Consider the following 20,606-nt stretch of genomic DNA (forward strand, 5'->3'; position numbering starts at 1 on the left):
TAATCTGATTATAGGGGGAAAGGTTGATTTAATGTGCTAAATCATTTGATTAGAACTGCCAAGTCACATTTGGGGAGTGCCATTCAGTGTCGGGGCAGTGGAGGTGGGCTGTCTGGTGGCTTCATCATGTTCGCTCTTAAAGCAAATATGTTTCAGAACAAATGCTGTTTGTATGGCTCATTGGTATGCCCAATAGTCCTCTGACTGGAGACTAGTGAGCATGTCTCATTCAGAGGCTGAACATATTTTGTGATAGTGACATGTTGATGTTAAATAATAGATAAAGTTTTGTCTGCTGATGTGATTATTTATTGACAGCTCTGTCACAAGCAATGGCTGATTTGTTCATGCTGAAGAAGAGGCTGGTGTGGATGTGCAACACTTTCTCTTCAGTTCACCCACATTTTACAGGTAATTTAAAGAGGGAATTTCATGATTTCTGTAGAAAAACAACATTTTGCTGTATCCTGATCATGGTGGCATGGTGCACAAACTCATAATTTATACACTTGTTTTAAAATTATAAAGTAGTAAGGGACTGCAAAAAAAATATTCAAGTGTGGAGAAGGCAGCTGTTACTATTATTTTCTTTGGACCCTCCTCTTGACTTGGGGGAAAAAAGCAACACCTTCCCTCCAATATCTCAAAATATGGCACTATTGAATCGCTACTTGGCACTTTGACTTGAATAACTGCAGTATTTGAGATGTTTTGCTCAAATTCAAACGATAATAAAATAATCATTTTCACAAAACCACCAATTCACACAACAGAAGAGGAATTAGCAATTACCAAAATTATGAAAAACATAACAAAATGAGGTGTTTTTTTCATTGAATATTCCAGCCATCCTTTGTTCTGTAAAGAGGAGCTGTCACTGTCGCTTCCTATGACAAATTTAACATTTATCTAATTTTTAGCCTTGGTATAACATTATATAGTCGTAAGGGAGCGTACAAAAGTTATCTGCATGAGGTGAAGGGAGCTGAACTCAGCTTACGCTTCACTTTCTCAAGACCCTCTGCAGCATTATTAATATTTTCTTTGGTTGCAACTCACTTGGCCTCGAATAATTTAAAAGGTTCTTCTTCTTCTTCTTCAAAGTGCGCATGTATTTGAGATGTTTTGCTCAAATTTAAACAGTAATAGAATAATCATTTTTCACCAAACCACCAAATCACACAACAGAAGTGGAATTAACAATTACCAGAATTATGAAAAATGTAACAAAATGAGGTGTTTTTTTATTGAACATTGTGGCCATCCTCTGCTTTGCAAAGAGGAGTTGTCACTGTCACTTTTTATGAGCCATTTAAAAAATAGATTCACATTATATCCTTTTTATAACATTAAATAGTCGTAAGGGAATATACAAAGATATTTGGGTGGGGAGAAGGGAGCTGAATTTAGCTTACGGTTCACTTTTTCAAGAACCCTCTGCAGCATTACTAATATTTCCTTTGGTTACAACTCACTTTACCTTCAGTAATTATAAAGATTCTTCACCTTCTTCTAACTAAAAGTGCACAGAGCATTTGAGATGTTTTTCTCAGATTTAAACCATGATAGAATAATCATTTCCACATAGCCCACAAATCGCACAACAGAAGTGGAATGATCAATCACCAAAATGTGGAAAATGTCACAAAATGAGGTGCCATCTTTATTGAATATTCCAGCCATTCTTTATTTTATTTTTTTTAAGGAAGAGCTGTCACTGTCACTTTTTATGACACATTTAACATTAGTGCAACGATGGTGCCATCCTTGCACAATAATTCTAATATATACCCTTGTGTTAACATTACATATTTGTAAGGGAGTGTATGAAAGTTATTTGGGTGTGTAGACGGCAGCTGAGTTTAGAATAATCACTTTCACAAAGCCAACACACTACACAACAGAAGTGAAATAATCAATGAGGTGTCATTTTTATTGAATATTCAGCCATTCTTTATTTTTTGCAGAAGAGCTGTCACTGTCACTTTTTATGACACATTTAACATTTGTTTGAGACATTTAACTTAACTGTAGTTCGGCCTTCAGTTAGGATGCACCCTTTGGAGATATATAATGTTAGTAAATACAAAGATCCACATGTATTCTGTTTCACAAAACTGGCATATTCATCCAATTAGCTACTAGTTGATTTTGTTGTAAAAAAAAACCCCAAAAATATATGATTTACCACACCTTCATGACCTGTGGTGCGCAAAAAATCTCTTTAATATAAATATTTGATCTTTTATTTCCTCAAAAGAATAATACTAATAAAAGGACGTCCCCTCCTTTCAGCATAAACACAAACAAATAACACGCCCCCTTTACTGACCCCCACTCCTCTTGTTCATTTTCATACAGTCCCTGAATGACATGTGATTGCAATGTAGCAAACAATTATCCAACAGTTAAATATTTAATGATCCACTCCTGCAGTTACTTCACCAGGTGTTCCCAGTCATTACAAATAAACTGCATTATCCCAGTATGATTGTGTTAATTTGATGACAAAAATTGAATTATTGCCACAATAACAGCTGCAGTCTTCCTCTTACACTGTTTGAGTGAGCTGCTGTGCTGACCGAGTAATATCACTGGGAGCCTGGCATGACAAATTACTAGGTTGATTTCTGTAAGGGATCACACATGTCCAGTGGCGCTGGGAGTGACAGCCATCGGTTGGACAGGGACTCTATCCTTAAAGAGCAGCCTCAGCAGCTCAACTTGGACATCAGTGTTATGAGTTTGCCTGCTGTGGTGTCACCCTCTGGCTGTTGGGGATTGGTTTGTCTCCAGAGGATGTGAGGTCTATGTGTGTGTGTGTGCACAGAGTAGAGTGATGGGGTGCAGGGTGTGGGGTGGCACTTATAACTGTGTGGTTCCTCAATGTATATATACTTTATATGTACTGTATAATAGAGGGGGAAAAAAGAGAAACACATCCAGAGACTGAAGCAGAAAGTTGTTCAGTATGTAATTGAAGCATTTTTTTATATTGTTTTTGCATAATATCCCATAATTCTTTGTGATGTCCTACCACAGATGTAGTGTGTGTGTGTCCCTGAATGCCCTGCATGCAGCACTGCATCCCAATGCTGATACGCACAGTTTAAAGATCCTGCTGCACTCATAGCAATGAAAGAATGACTTTTAATAGCTATAATGTTGAGTTGCTGTTGTCTGTCCCGGATAAGGTGCTGGTGCCGGTGCTGGTGCTGGTTGTGCCTGAATGCTCCAGCTCTTTGCCCCCCCCCCCAACCCCCCCTCATCCAGCCAGCAGCTCCAGCAGCAGTGAGCAAACAGATGTCTGAGAGAGTGCCCACTCCGCTGCCCGAGCTGCCAAAACCACCCGCGGCCCTGGAGGCCTCAGCGCCAGCTCTTTCCAGGGAGGCTTCACTCTCCGCACCACCATCCAGTACCCTTCCCTCCCCACCTCCTTCCCTTTTACCAGGGAGATATACATAACATGCAGTGCGCTATGAAACAACAGCACAACAGGCAAAAAAAAGAAGCACATCGACAAAAAAGTCGGAACGTTCAGAAAAAAGAAATCAAAATGCCACACATCCCCAAAGCATTTTAAGATTACACCAAAACGTTGAAGTCGGGGGAAGTGATGAAAACACTAAAAGAGGGCGGGATGAACAAACTATGCTCCTCCCAGTGGGAGTGTGTAAATCTGTAAATAAAGGCTTTTTGTAGAGAAGCAGGAGGAGGAGGAGGAGAGAACCACGGGGCAGTATATTCTTACTGCTAATCTCAGTGTCTTTTTATGTGGTCAAAAGCTGAGATTGTGACACCTCCAGGGGATAACCGGCAAGCCTTTTATGGATTAAAATCATAAATATCCGTGCTCGTTTCAAGGAGTTCATTTCTTAAAATAATAGCGTTGCATTATTGAGTAAGGAGAGAAATGTATCTAACAGTGGAAGCTGAGGGAATGCAGCCTGTAGAATGGTTGAATTAATCAATGACTTTCTGCGGGAACCTTTAACATCAGCCCCAAAATGACCTTCAGTGTAGTCAGTTGTGATATCTATGAAGAAATAAGCTCAATTTCTAGTACAAATATGTAATTTAAATGTTTAATATTATAATCAGTCATAAATATATATTTAACATATCATCAAATAAATTAAAAGTCATACAAACTGATGTAACTTATTTCCTGGTTTAACTGTACTTCTTACCCTGTGGGGACAGAGACAAAGGTGAGTGTGAACTGGATTTGTGTTGTAAAATTATACGTCAGTTCTCAGGCGATATTGGCATAAAATAGAATACTTTCCTACTTTTAATCATTTTTATGACATGACGCGTGTAAATATGTAATTCCTACTACAATGAATTTGAGATTATTATTTTTTTAACTATGTCTGGCTTGTTGGAGTTGCCTAACACCACAAATTAATATAAACTGGATCTGTGCTGTATGTACATTTTCACATAATACTAAAAAAAAGGTCCAAAAGTAAAGAAAACCAATTTGAATAACCTCCACAATCACTACTTTAGACCTTTGACACAAAACCCATTAATCACAGTCAAAAGACCATTTACAATTTAATACTCGGGAAATTGGTCTTATTACTATTTAATTAGTCCATCTTACTTTCTTTTCCAGGGTTTTGAGTCAAGTAAAAAAATAATACAAATAAAACAACACGTAAGCAAATACAAATCTAAAAACATTCTAAATTTTGATTACCTTTACCTGCTTCTTTTAGTGTTAGTCAATACATGAACTCTCCCACATCACAATAGTGCACTAAGAAAGAAATCACACAAATAAAGATCGTTAGCTGATGAGAGGTTGTTTTTAAATTTCAGTTGAAAATACAGAGAATAAGATTTTTTTTTACAGAAGTTATTATCTGTGCTGTATCCATTGATTCACTTTCATACTGTCTCAGTTCAGAGAAAAACAGCTGTGATAATCTTACTCTAATTCTGTCTCTAAAGCCACTACATCACTTTCTATGTGCACTACATTATAAGTCACAGTATGGCTCACTGCTGTGATCATGTCCATGTTTCAGTATATCATTGTTTGTATGCAAGTCAGAGGTTTGCATGCCAGATGTCCAAATAACATATTTGCTCCTTTATACATGAGCACCTCATGTGTTTTGACATCCTGTGATTTAATATTATTCATTTTTATGAGGTCAAGTAAATTATATTTGATATGTGCTGCTGATCTTTCCCCCTCCTTTCCCTATATGTGCATGAGTAACTGAGGACCCACATCTAAACGCAGCATTATAATGCTGTCTGTTGATGTATTTTATAAGTGTGTCTGCTGGTTTATTACATATGCAGAGGCATCAGTGCACAGCAAAATGGAAAAATGCATCAATATATTCAGAGAAAGGCAGGCCGTAGACAGCTCAGAAAATAAATCTACATCTGCCAGGCTCCATGCAAACAGCAGAGCCATCCTTAATGGTGAAACCATCGATGAAAACAGATAAAAATATTAAATATTCAGACATTCCTTTCACCCAGTATCAAAAGCGTCCAGATGTGGGGAAGCTGAAGTTGTTATCATGAAGCCAACGACAGGCATTGAAAGAAATTCCTCTGAATTTTCAACCATATAAAAGTATTTTATGGCATGCAAATAAATGGTAATTTTTGACTATGGAGAAAAAAACATGCCAATAAACCCTATCATTTGGGACTAAAACTCCACAAACAGGAGATACTTTCAATTTGCCTTGCCTGTCTCCCCGCGTTAGATGCCTGCGATTGCCGCGAAATTAATCCATTTAACAATCTGTGGCTTAAATTTGAGGATTTCCAGTTTTTTTAGAATATCAATAAGTTCCAATTGAAGAGAGGATTCTTTTGCAATTCAGGCATGTGCAGGCGATAACGGCAGAGTTGGCATGAAGAGAGGCAAAGATGGATTAATTATGCAGAGAACATGGAAATTCTGCTTATCATCGCTTAGCAAAGGAGCCCAGCTCACATAATCAGAAAACGAGGATGAAAAAAAATAACAATGCAATGGCACCTTCCAGCCCATCATCTTACAAGTTAGATTTTTCCTGTAATTAAAAAGTAACATACAATTATATTCATATCTCATATGCAGACTATGAGTGGGTGTATATTAAATAATTGCATTGGGATATAAGGGTTGAAGTAAAAAAGGGAGAAAAAAAGAAGTTTAAAAAAATCTTGTCTCACAGGGGGATAGCTCCCCTGGGTTGGATTGAACTACTTAGAAAAACTGAAAACTTAAATTATCTTTGGAAAGCAAACAAAGACAAAGGCTAAAGAGAGAGGGCTGGAGCCACTGTATATTTACTTACTTGTGTTTCTGAAACGTGCTCTTGGTGCATTTTGCAAACAAGAATAATAACGTCTAAAGGCAGTTGTGCTAAATCCCCTCTGAGGATGTATGATATGGAAAGATATATGCTCGCATTTTGTTTCTCATTTCATGTCGTCCTCAGATTTCACCATCACAGTTACGCATTCCAGGATGTCGAGGAGCTGTGTTCAGCCTGCCAGCTCTGTGAGCAGCAGCTAATATGTGCTGGGCTTATGCTTGCATTTCTCTTATTCCTTAAAGAGCAGCAGATTAAACTGTTAATGTTGTACAGTAGCTGGTTACACACAGGCGAGGGGTTTTAAACCGCTTTCTCTGAGACACCTCTGGTAAAAAAAAAAAAAAAAAAAAGCATTCTGCATTAAGGTCAGAGGTTAATGCTGTAGCTGCCTCATCCACAGATGAATCCATTATATAAGTTGGATTTACACGCTTGCTACTGTAAAATGTAAAAATGTTGCATTGAGCAGAATGATGACTGTCTTTGTCCTCACATGCTTACAGTGTACTGAAATTTGCTCAGGTCTGGCAAATGCGGGTTCGAAGCCCTTTGTGTTGGTTTATAATGTTGAATTTTACATCCTCACAGTGCATAGTGACCAAAACATATCATGTCATATCCTAGCAACGACACTGTGAATGTCATAAGTGCACAACTAATCTCACATAATGCATATAGTGATGCTACCAATTAGGAAACGTATACGACGCGTCATGTTATATTTTGCTCTTCTGTTTTAGTTTCAAGTCAAAAGTCAGATCTCAAGTCAAAAGGGGTATTACAGTACGTATGTGAGCCAGTGATTCACATTAACTCCAGCTTGTGTTCTGTAATTGTTCTGTCACATTCTTTCAGTAAATTATGGACCCTCTCTAGCATCTCACCCCATCCTGACTTGCTCAACTGACCCCGAAAAGCAAATCCCCCGTAACTTCTCGAATCAGTCTTTTTTTTATCCCAGATAGCTTTCCAGTTCACTTGCAGATTGCGGCGGCCTTTCAGACGGCGCACCTGTTGCTTGAGCCTTGATTTCGCTTTTTGATCAGAGGGCCCTTTGACAAAAGAGCGAAAGAAGAGGCTGAAGAAGAGGGAGAGGCAAGAGAAAAGATCCTTATCGAATGCTCTCCACCGGACAATGAATTTTCCCCACCATTCAAATGTATCTGCAGAATGCTTGAGTGATTCATTACAGCAGATCCTGAAGTGTGACAATGGACCTCAGAAATGAGTGATGGTATCTTTTTGCTGATTTCATTTCCCTGATCCTCCTTATCCCCCTGGCCTGTGTACCTCTATTAATTAGAAAGTAGGGATTTCCACTCATCAACTGATGGGTTTCATGCTCTGCTCTGTCACAAATCTCCTGTCCACGCTATCTCTCTCCTTCCAACCCATGGCTGCTTTGGAACGTACATACACTCCGCTCCGGCTTCAATCTCTGCTGCGAGTCAGGGTGGCTTTGGCGATTCATAAATATTTATAAACCGATTAAGAAAGAATAATAAAGTTATAAGACAGTGGTTGGTTACCCTTGAACAGTGCTGTGGATGACTTCCTAAAGAGGGGGAATGTGATCATCCTTTCTGCTGCTTTTTTAGCAGCTTTATTAGGAAATCATTCTTCCTCACTGTTTTGAACGGAGAAACTATCAGTTTATTATTTTATTTCTCACTTGAGCAACCTCATAAAACAATTACTAATATGACGCTTATAATGATTAGCTGCCATATGGTCAGAATATTCATAAATATGCAGCCACAGCTTTGCACAGTAACAGCAGGATGATGCAAAGTACAAGTGAAATGACAAAGTAATGACATTTTAACCCTTGAGCTCATTATTTAGGGTCCCACAGACATCGCTGTTGAATAGATAAAATGATAATTATGATTGCGAAACCAAGTATTATTAAACTATAAATGTTTTTTCTTTCCATTCAGCCTTTTTAAACACAAATATGTGCAAAACTACTGAAGTGGTAATCCTCCAATTGCAATGATGAAAGTAATAAATATGGTAAACTGTTTTTACAACAAATAAGAAAATATTTCATGTGTTACAGTATATGTTATATGTATATATAAAAAAACATTTAATGTTGTTGCTTACTGTATGTTCTGGGTCCATTAACCCATAGTGAGGTCGAACTCTCTCGCAGACTTCTCATGAACAAACTATAATAAATCAGTAACAAAGGACGTCCCAATAGACTTACTCAGAATGTGGGAGGGACAGAGTTATGTATAAAGTACAGTCAACACCAATCACAGATAGAGTGTATGAAACTCCACTGTACTTAGACACGTGTTATAGCTGATGTCTCTGAGACCCCAGACAGAGGCAGTGCTTTATTAATGTCATGAGCAATTCTTCATTAGGGTTCACTTAATCATAGGCCATGACAAATACTGGAATGAACACAATGGATGACGGTAAATAAAAGGGAATTTATTATAATGAATTAAACATCTAAAGAAATAACAAATGTGGATTGTGTCAGTCAGTAACATCAGTTATATAGATGCTAATGTGTGCATAATGGAGGGAAAGGTATTCTATAGCTAAGGCACAACAAAACCACATCATATATTAGAGGCTAATGCATCATTGTTTTTTAATTTGTTAATATACTGGTTGTTACAACACAGGTAGCAAGCACTACTTACTACTACTACATGTGTTTGAGTGTGTTTAATGTCTGTTGTACTGTAACTCATGTCTATATTTATAGGAAATGTACTCCAGAGTATGCTATGCTTTTCATTTGGGCTTGTGTTTTTAAGTAACTGTTGGATATTTAATTGGGATTTTAAGAATGTGACGAATCTCAGGGTAGCACTTATCTCCTCCTACAAAACATCTCATAAAATAAAAACAGCAGAGAAAAAAGCCCAGCAAAGTAAAAAGGCTATATTTGCTATCAGAGCAAATGACACATTGCGTAGCTCCCAGAGCACCTCTTGCTTAGGTTTTTAGGGACAGTCTGACTCTTGAAAGTGCCATTAATTATTAATGATACCCAGCACAGCTGAAATGGCCAATTTCCCTGTTGTCTCTATGACTAGAAGGGTGCTTGAGGGCGAAGACCTGCAATTAGCTGTTATATGTGGGTGGCCATTCTAGACAGCATCAACTCTTGTTAGTAGCATGACTGCAGAGGAAAGGAGGCTGAACCCCAAGACTAATTATCCTTTCCCTCTCCCTTAAATATGAAGACATTAAAGTTGATTAGTCTTTCTAATTAGGTTATGCTTTTTGATACCACTTATGTTTTTTGCTTCTGGCTTTTATGTATGATAATCTCTTTTTTGCATACTTGCCTACAAAGTTATTCCATTGTAGTCATTCAGTAAAACGGAGACAGGAGCACATTTGGGTAACGTCTGTATTTCCACGTCTTTGTGTCTGATAAATGTTTTGCATTTAGTTGTTTTTTCCTGCAGAGTATTTGGCATTTTAGGAATGTTTCAGCAAGTAAAGTCCTGTGATGGTTCTCTGGAACAAAAGGAACAGTAAATCGCCTTGTACATGTTCTGAGTTTACAGAGAAATGAAACCACAAGAGCCACTTAACCCAAGATGCTGCTGTCAAATAACAGCTAAATCTGATATGCCAAGCCCCTCTCCCCCTTTGCAACGGCACACAAGGACATGACTGGGCAGAAAAAGGAGAGTCCTCATCTGTAAGATTAGGTTTGGCAACTCTACTCCTCTCCTCTGGATGTCAGATCAGCAGAGTAAATTATATTGAGATCCTCTCAGAGATGACAGATGAAATCTGTCTCTTTGGGCTTGACGTAGAGCTGCAGGTGATACATGATATGCGATAAGGCGGTGATGTCACGGCCGCAGGTGGCTCCCCCCCTCCCCCCTCCTCCCTCCTCCCTCCCCCACGTCCCCTCTACTTGTGTGGAAAATGGCAGCACTGTGAGCAGCTCACAGAGAACTTTTATCTCTCCCCATCTGTGTGGTCTCAGGCGCGATGATCTTGGACTCCAGCCATCTCAACCTTCATGCCATTTAAGAAAAAAAAAAAAGAAGCGGGGAGGGGGCAGCATAATGGAGAGAAAAAAGAGGGAGCAAAAGGGAGGGGGCAAAGAACGCAGCCTGATCCTGCTTTTAAGTTTCGAGACAAGCAAGCAGCTGTTTGACATGGTATTATTTGGCTTATAGATATACATCTGATTTAGAAACAGAGTGGCTTTTCTTTGCCTTATACCTATGGAGTAAGAGAGCTTCCAAAAAGATGTGTCCATGATTCTAACCATTCGTACTCGTAATGATAAACATTTGTATGTAAATAAAAAAGTTGTACCCAAAATTCTGCTGTCATACACATGAGTCTGAGAAATTGTTCGGGTTAGGATTGTTTTTATGTGAGTATGAATCTAAAAGCTGTGAGTGCAAAGTCTTGTGAATACAACTCTAATTTCTACGACTACGAAATCTTCACTGTGAACACGAATTCAAGTTTGTGGGTACGAGTAGAAAAAGTGTTGAAATGACGTCACAGCAGGTCACAGGGGAAAGTAATCGAACCCCGAGTGATGCGCCGAAGCCGAGGATGGCTGACAACAGCAGTGCACCGATGGACACCGCGGGTAACTCAGGGGAAGCAGCATCACAGGTAAAGTAAATAACACATCCAACATTCATTTATTTTTATTTAGTTATTTATTTCATGAAATTGTACTGTTTTAAATCATATACAGTTTATGGACGTCCAACAGCAGCTTCTCCTGAAGTTCTCTGACTGACTGGCCTGACATTCGCTGGGACATTGTTACTTAACATCAACACCAGATTTTGTGCTGTGTTGATGATGTCCCTTAATTGGCCCTGAGTGAGAAAAAAGATAGTAAATGTTACAGACATGGGTACTTTCCACGATTTTACAGAATGCCTTCAAAGTAAACTAACTTCTTCTTAAAGTCTGAGCTTGGGTCAGCATCCACAACAAACAAAAAGCCAGTCTGGACCATGGATGTATTATAATAGATCCCTGGTCTGACTCTGGACCCATGCAAACCACACTTGTGCGCCTAATCTCAAGCAAATGACTGCAGGCAAATAATAATAACTCTTATAGGGCCCCCAGCAGCGGTGCGCCCGCTACTGGGGGCGCAGCTCTGATCAAAGAGGCTACAGAGGCACTATGCAGGATATTTTCCTTATGGTTCTTTTTTTTTTACCTTGATTAAACAGCTTCAGAGTAATAGTGCTGGTTAAATAAACGACTAATTACGTGGAGAATGGAGCCTCAGACCGTCTAGCACCGCGACACAAACGCGCACCGTAACGCCTAATCTCTTGTTTATGACAGATAAGACTACACAAATATACACGTTATATCTCAAATTAGTTTTGTTTTTGTTTTCATCAGCGCTAATTAGCTAACTTAAACCAACTTCTAATGCTAGTAGCTAATGCAAGCACTAACTGAGCATCACCGGGCATGTCGTTAGCTTGTAAGCTAAAGCAGTAGCAGTCTTCACGTCCATAAACTGTATATGATTTAAAACAGTACAATTTCATGAAATAAATAACTAAATAAAAATAAATGAATGTTGGATGTGTTATTTACTTTACCTGTGATGCTGCTTCCCCTGAGTTACCCGCGGTGTCCATCGGTGCACTGCTGTTGTCAGCCATCCTCGGCTTCGGCGCATCACTCGGGGTTCGATTACTTTCCCCTGTGACCTGCCTGTGACCTGCTGTGACGTCATTTCAACACTTTTTCTACTCGTACCCACAAACTTGAATTCGTGTTCACAGTGAAGACTTCGTAGTCGTAGAAATTAGAGTTGTATTCACAAGACTTTGCACTCACAGCTTTTAGATTCATACTCACATAAAAACAATCCTAACCCGAACAATTTCTCAGACTCATGTGTATGACAGCAGAATTTTGGGTACAACTTTTTTATTTACATACAAATGTTTATCATTACGAGTACGAATGGTTAGAATCATGGACACATCTTTTTGGAAGCTCTCTTACTCCATATATACCTTTAATTTATATATGATTGTGGTTTCTCGCTTATTTTAACATGTTGAAATTATTTAACTTCGGAATTGTCACTTTAAAGACATAGTATGTAACATTTCTGCATTATAATGTTTACCTTTGTTATATATTTTCTTTCCAACTATGTTCAAACCAACAGAAATCAATAATGACTGACTGATAATGACTAAACGTAACATAATAAAACTTTGAAACATTAGCTTGTCTGTATTTGTGCTTGAGTCATGTCAGATTTTCATCAGCAATGCTGGCTGTTTAACAATGAAGACAACTCCCATGATCCTTTGGTGCTTCACAACATCATCAAACTTAGTCTTTTGACTGGATTGAGATGCCCAGAAATTACATATTGTGTGCTTTTAGCTTATATTTAATCCTTTTTTGTATTCTAATATGCTCTTATTATTAATCTGATGTCTGTGCTGCATTTAATGTTATTCTGTCTCTCCAGCACTAAGTTCATAACAATGTGTGTTGTAATGGCAATAAATTTAACTGAAAGGTCATACTGATAACATTTTTATGTAGACAAATCATTTAAAAATGAGGTTGTGGTGCAGAATAAGGTGCAGAATAAAAGTATTTCTTTTCCTTCCAAACATTATTATGATTGTGACTTAATAATTTTAAACAGGTCAAAAGTAATTGTTTTGTTTATTTTCTGGACAGGACTGGACAGTTGGTTCCAGCTTCTAACAAGGTTTGTGAGACAATAGTATGATGCCGCTGGTATCACATGGTATCTGTGTTTGTCAGCAGTCAAGACTATTGGTAGTTGTCAGTTTGTGGAAAAAAAGAAAAAAAAAGAAAAGACAAAAGGCTGCTATTGCTGTTGTTAACGCTAGCTGGCTAACTTAACATTCTAACGGGAGATACATATACATATAACATATAAAAACACTTATTTCCAAAATGGTCCCAAGATGTTAAAAGACAAAGAAAATCCCTCCTGTAAACTGCGGACGTACTGCTGCTATCATCGCTTAGAGGGTTAAACTTCAAACTACTGAGACAAGGATAAAAATATCTATTTTTAAAGTTACCAACATAAAACCTGCCTTTTCCCCATTCTGGTGCAATGACATGAGATATGAAGCACAAAAGGAGCAATCAAAAAAGTGATGTGTGGGGCAAAAAAAAAGGAAAAGGCAAGTCAAGTTAAGTTGGTTAATGGCTTTACCCAGCGCTGGAACAGAAGGGAAGGTATTTTCTTGCCAAGCCTTCGTGAACAAACAGGTACGCCTGTACTTTTTGATAGGGACATCTTCCCACTGCAGACACTGAGTGGAGCTTGAAAGACTTATCGTTTTGAAATGAGGAAAAGTAAATATATGTTGCTTGTCAATAATTAGGAATGCCTTGCCTTTTGTTTCTATGCAGCAACTATGTATGTTGTTGTCAATGTGCCATTTCGGACTCAGCTGCACTTCAGAGATATAGAGGCTGGGCATGTTGTCTTCCCTGTGTTGTGATATTACAGCTTGGCACAGTTCTTTCATGTTAAAGGATAAACACTGACTAACAGTATATCAACTCTGGGGTTGTGTGTGTTTATACACAGAATAGCTTTTAATATGGGCTATAACATCAAAGATGGTTTTAAGGTTATTCAATACAATAATGCTAGAATTCAATTAATTTCTACGATTGTCTAAGCAAAATGAGACAGGAGGGCAGCGCTAAGGCACAACATTCAGCTAAATAGCTTTGAACTACAGATAGTTTCCATTAATTAAACTGGATTGCAAGTTGTTTAATCAATTTCAGAGCCCCAAACAGTGACAATCAACCGCCTGCAGTCAGTGTGTGTGCATGTGCACACGTGTATGTGTGTGTGCATGAGAGTGTGGTCAAAAAAGAGAGGAAAACGAAAGCATTTGTCTGTTTGCAATGCTACCAGTGGTGCTGGCGCATAGGGTCTCACTAATTAACCTCCACGTTGATAATGTGCTTAATTACTTTATATTGTGATTTAGTTTCTTCCTAGAGGTTATTCTCTCTTTCAGATTGCAGAAATAATCTTACATGCCTCAAAGGTGTTGAGCGGAGAATGCGATGCCCCAGTGAAACGCTGGTGCAAGCAGGCATCTGTGGATAGACTTTGTGATTACCGCCGCACTGACATCAATGGAAACCATTTGACACCTGGCCCAGAGAGAGGGCAGCATCAGGCTGCAAGAGCTTTGATTAAATGAAAAAAAAGAAGAGACAAGCATAGTTGAGGGGGAAAAACTTGATGTAATTTTGTCTGATCACCACACTGGCCCTGTGTCCTATCAGGCAGAGGACCTCTCATCACCTTTAAATTTCTCTGGGCTCATGAAAAGACCAGACACAGGTTTGATAAAAAATGAAAGGAAAAAAAAAACTATAGCAACACAAAATGGGGTGGAATGAGACTCTGATCCTCTGCCTTTTGATATCTGGTGGAGTCACTATGCAACAATTTACTTGTAGTACAATTTAAAGCCCTTTGAATTCATGCAGGCTTGCAGGGAAGGGGATACAGCACAGAGAAGGGGAGAGGAGGAACATACTGAACTTTTTATTGAAATATTGAAAAATGCAAATGCTCATTGATATGCTGTATCAGTGATTTTAAATGCATTTTGCCATATGAACTAGAAGTTAACCGTGCACAAAGGAGAGCCAGCAGCAATACGGATGAATTGAAGAATGGCAATAGTTTGTATTGTAATGCAGTGAATGTAAAGGACACATTAGTTCAGTCCAGTGAGGTTTATTTATGGAACAATACACATCAAATTACCACGGTGCTGAAAGTGGGGAAAATCAGCTAAATACACCTTCACTTGGTAATGACATGGGATTGTTCATAGATAACAACACACACCTGCATCTCTTCACAACCCACACACACACAAACACACACACACTCACCTCCCCCTCTCTGTTTGTTTTGTTTTGGGCAGTGAGGATAACACCTGCCTCTTCCCCGGTTAATGGTCTTTTTAATTCGTGGCTCAAACCCATTTAAAGGCAAACCCTTTCACAATTTGCTTAATTTCTGATGTCATTTCCACCCTATAATTACTGTTCTTTCCCTCATATTTATCAGTCAATGTACCTGCAATGAAAATACAAGACCTTGACACCACTTTTGCGGAATCAAAATAGTATTTAATTTGATGTCTTTGGCCGTCAAACAACATTGTTCGAGGGACATAATTAGGACAAATTTATCTCTTTTTTTTTTTATTTAGGGGATATTGCCAAGACATGTGGGACCTTTATGATAAGAAGGGGGAAGAAAACGTTTGAACACCGCTGCCCAGTATCTCATGGTTATTGTGAATGGCTTTCAGTAAAATTAATGGTGTGGGGGAGATTGCAGTGTGGCCGCGGTAAAACAGGATGCAGATGTGGTTACAGGGCATCCAGGTAAGGAAGCAGTCGTTTCCTAAACACAGCGCGGACACACACGATTACACACACACACTCACACACACATGCGTGGTGTAGATGTAAGAGGCAAAATAGGAATTTAGATCATTGTGTGTTCCTATTACTCCCACTGCTCTCTCTTTTGTCATTTTTGCCCCCTGACCCACCTCCCTATTCCCTGAACATGTGTATTATCTTTAGTTTTTAAGACTATATACTTAATACCTAATCTGCCTCTTTATTTAGCATCAGAGAAGCAATTTAAAAAGTCTTTAAAATGGTTTCTGCAAAGTTTATAATAAAAACATTGAAAGAAAATATAGAAAATTATAATAATTTTAATATAAAAGCATCCTGTTGTACTTCTATGTAACCTCATCCTGTTGAAATAAAGTGGGTTCACTTCTTTACTTCCACCACTTCACTGGACTGCACTGATCTATATGCACATTGGGACAAATATGTGCGAGACAACTGCTCCCAGCAGAGTGAAAAATTACTCCTGCTCCTGTGTACAGCCAGATTTTCTGTACACAACCTGCTATATGTTATGTTGTCAAGTCTGATTTTTTTTTTTCCGCCGCAAAGGAAAATTAATTGCAAAGAGGAACGAGAATTTGTTTTCATATTGGCTTGGTGGCGCTGAGTGCCAGGATGGAGGAGGACAGCTGTGGGGGAAGGCTGGCCGACCCGCTGCCTTCTGCCTCTCCCATGCCTAGCTGCACAGAGTCTGTGACAAAACAAGCCTCCAGGAATACTGGGCAAACACTGAGAGCCTCTCACTGGGATCCGCACTATTTCCTGAGAGCACCACAGCCAAAAAGCTCCACACTTTCAATACTGTCTTCACTTCTTATTCTAAATTGAATTGTTGCTTCCGCTATCAAAGATATGAAATAGCCACGATCAGAAAAATGCCTGTTCAGTCAGTGGCTTGCAAATGTGAGCACTGCATCGCTCGGCGTGGTGCTGAAATTGCAAACAAACATGTTCTTTTAGCACGCTTTAACAACTCGCAACAAGAAATAAGGTCAAGCATGTTGTAAGTGATTCCACCTCTTCTCAATCTGCGTGTGCTCTCACTGTACGAGGCTGTCGAGGCTCAGCCAGGAGAGATGAGCGAGATAGCAGAGGCTGAGGTAGGAACCATTTTCACACTGCCACAATTACAGGAACCGTCATTACATTGCTCACTCTTACTCAAATACAGATAGAAGCTCCAAAAAATTATGCGCAGGCTAGGAGGAGAAAGTGGCTCACTTCTGTTTGCTAAATTAATCGCTTCCTAAATGGCTCCAGGCCAGGCAAAGTTAACATTTGCAGTTTCAAAGGTTTTCAGCGCTTGCAATGAGCCATGAAATTACTGCATGCCGTCGAAAATGGCAGCTGATGAAAAGCCCAAGGAGCAGGTCCCACAGGCAGAGAGAGCTTGGAAGTGAAATCTTAAACACAAAGTCTCATTTCTGATTCGGATCATGGTGAAATTCAGAACCAAAACTCCAGAATGTACGAGCCCATGTCCGAAAGCAGGACAGGTTGTGACAAGACAGATGACGAACAGCTGTTTGCGGCCCGGCAGGCTCGTCCGGGCTCCGAGGAGGCGAGGTGAGCGCAGAGGTTAGGTTGAAGGAGCGTAATGATGATGTTGAGGTGCTCAGCTGCAGCCAAAATGGACTGACCCAAATTAGGTTTGATTAAATCACAGGGGTGATGCTGCAGTCCTGCAGACATCATTAACATCAAAATGATTATGGTGGAGCAGTTTGGCTCAGCTGAACCTGACCAATTCACACCAACAGTCTGATGCTGGGAAGCATTTGCATATTGACTGAATTAAGCTGTGAGCACATCCACATACATGAGAAACATAAGATAATTCATTTAGGATCCACTGCTGCTCTGCTTTTACTCACTTACTTACTTTAACTGTTTTGGGTTTTTGCACTTACAGCAATGCAATCCATTCCCCAAAAAAGAGACATCAATATGAGATCATTTACTCCTACAAGAATCCAAACAGGCAAATGAACACAATCAGAAATGTTAATCCCCTCCAAAAATTAGACATAGCTTTGACAAGCAACAAATATCATCCTTCATCATCAAAATATTAAGATCTCTTTTGCCAGTTTCTTGACTTTTGATTCCACATTCCTCCTCATCATACCTTAGAGATGAACATTTCCTGAAAACTCCTACTGTGCTTGGGATCTCTAGCTCCTGCCTTGCCAGGAAAAAGAAACCTCCCCCACATATCAATCTGCAATCATGGAGCCTAGCGGACACTTTGGATTGCAGAAACTTTGACCTATTTTTCAATGTTGGAGTGACCAACCAATTTAGGAGCCAATTTGAGTTTTTTATTGAGCATGTGTGACATGAAATTAGATCTTCAGTTAGTTGATATCAGGAAGAGTTGGACGATAATCACTTGATGTCGCATGTGTATCTACCAAAAGAGTGATGGTCCACCTACTCTCAGGCTAAAAATACCAACCTCGGAATATTTCTTATTTCAGTTAAATATGAGCACCGGCATGTCAGCTGTGATGTAAATTAATTTTGAATTATTTGGTTAAAAACAGGGGGACACTCTTTGCGGAGACACCACCTATTACTGCTAATAGAATTTTTGAGTATGTTTATCTTGCTCTTCATGTATTAATGACATTTAAATATGTTATGCCTCCACCATAAAACATTAAGTACTCTATTGTTAGGTCAAATTTGGAGTGAGAGAGAAGTGGTGGATGTTTATAAATGAGAGCTTAATTAATTAAAGAATGCATTACATTTTAATGGTGAATTGTTAACTCTCGCTGTAGCCTCATTAATATGTGCCCCATGGGGATTCCAGTGCCATCGTCTCACCAGGCAACCTGCTGGCTGCAGGTCCTGTGGCTATTTTATGGTGCTGGAGATTGATAGTTGACAAAGCAATTAATCACATGGAGGAATGGCCGTCTTCTCGGCGTGTGTAGCAGGTGGAGGAATGATTGTTTTAATTTTTGAACAGGGATGAGCTAATGCTCTGTTTTATATCATTTCAAGCAAGTGAGAAAAGTCTGGAATTAGCATTTTTTGAAAGCAGCAAAAAAATATCGCTGGCTGGTTTTTAAAGGGTCACTTCACCCACATTATAAAAAAAATATTTTCTCTTTAAGGAGACCTGGAGATAATTTTGTGGCAAAAAACAGGTGTTTTAAGCCAAACCATGATCTTTTCCTTAACCTAATCAAGTAGTTTTTGTGCTTAAACCTTACCAGACCATAAGCACTGCATTGTGACAAGAGAGAAATAGAACATTTAACCTAAAGAAATGTAAAGTTGTAGGTTATCTGTGATTTTGCAGAAACATACTCTGCCAACATTTCTTCTGTTGACTGGGTTGTACAGAAAGGGTGGTGCAGAAGTTAGAGAGACATTTCTTCTAAACAGAGAGGTTGCTCTTGACCTTTTGGGTTTTTTTAGGTTAAAAATGCATTAATCTACATTGTATTTGAGATGGAGATAGAAATATAATTTAGTTTAATATATTTACTAATAAGGACAACATTAATCCACATTACAGTAAGTGTGCCAGCTAATTTTGAACTGTATTTGGTGAGATGTTTTGAAACCTATAAAATGATCAAATTTACAGAGTGAAGACAAGAAGACATCATAAAGGCAGCAAACGATTCACAACACAAGCCGTGCAGAGCGACAGTAATATGCAAAACATCAGTGCAATAGGCTGAATCACCGTGATGGTAAGCTAACAACAACAGTCACTTCCAGGTAGACAGCTGCCGACTGATTTGCATTGAGGAGGTATGAGAAATCAGCAAACTTGTTTATTTCTGTTGTCATTTTTAGCTGAAACTGTAGCATTCAATATAGTAAAACACGGTGGTTCAATACATGTGACGTATCTGCTGTGATTATTTCATGTAGCTACTGTGTTGCTTCGCTAGCATCTTTGATATCTACCTAACAGCGACTTCTCTGACTAAATGCTAGTTTTGGGTAAACTCAAGTGGACATTTCCTTTAGTCTGTGGCCCAACAGGTAAATTAGATCTCCAAAATAACACTAAAAAGTGTTGTTGTTAATGAGATATGAACAAACCAAACATGCTAGTTTTATCAAGTTTATATCAAGTTTCATGTCTGTCAGGCCATAATATTTTGTTAAATCATAATAAAACATTAATACAACCTTCTGTTTTCAACACTGTAACGGCATTGTAACTGATAATAACAATGCCAGTACTGTGTACCTTCATACCAAGAAGCCATGTTATTCTACCTTGAAAATCTCATGCCATTACAACCCTAAATGGCGAGCAAGCTACAAATCAAGACCCAGGGAAATAATTAAAAGTGTTAGTCAAATCGCTTGCTTCTTAAATGGAACAGTATTGTGTTTTGTATCATGACTCTGATACTGCAGGTGAAAACATGTCAACGTGAACACAACGCACTGCCATGTTGACTGTGGCATTGGTGCTCTCTATCATAAAGCAGCCAAAAGGTCAGTCAACCTAGATGAAAAAAATTACATATTTTCTCATTGGCATTGAGCAGCTGGTTATTTACTCTTCTAAGTTGTGAGACTCAGCCTCCACCACAATACTTATGTGAAAGAACAGCATCCACTGTATTGGGATTGACGCAAGATCGCGAATGTTTAACTTTGGTGCACTCCAGCTGGGAGAAAACATGGACATAATAGTGTCTTGTTGATTGACCAAAGGGTGTATGCATAGCTGAGGAAAGTGTGGCATTGGTTTCATAAATCATAAATTAAGAACATTGTTTATTTAAGGGTAGGATCACTCGAATTATT

This window comes from Pagrus major, chromosome 17 (assembly GCF_040436345.1).
Source record: "Pagrus major chromosome 17, Pma_NU_1.0".
Taxonomy (NCBI): Eukaryota; Metazoa; Chordata; class Actinopteri; order Spariformes; family Sparidae; genus Pagrus; species Pagrus major.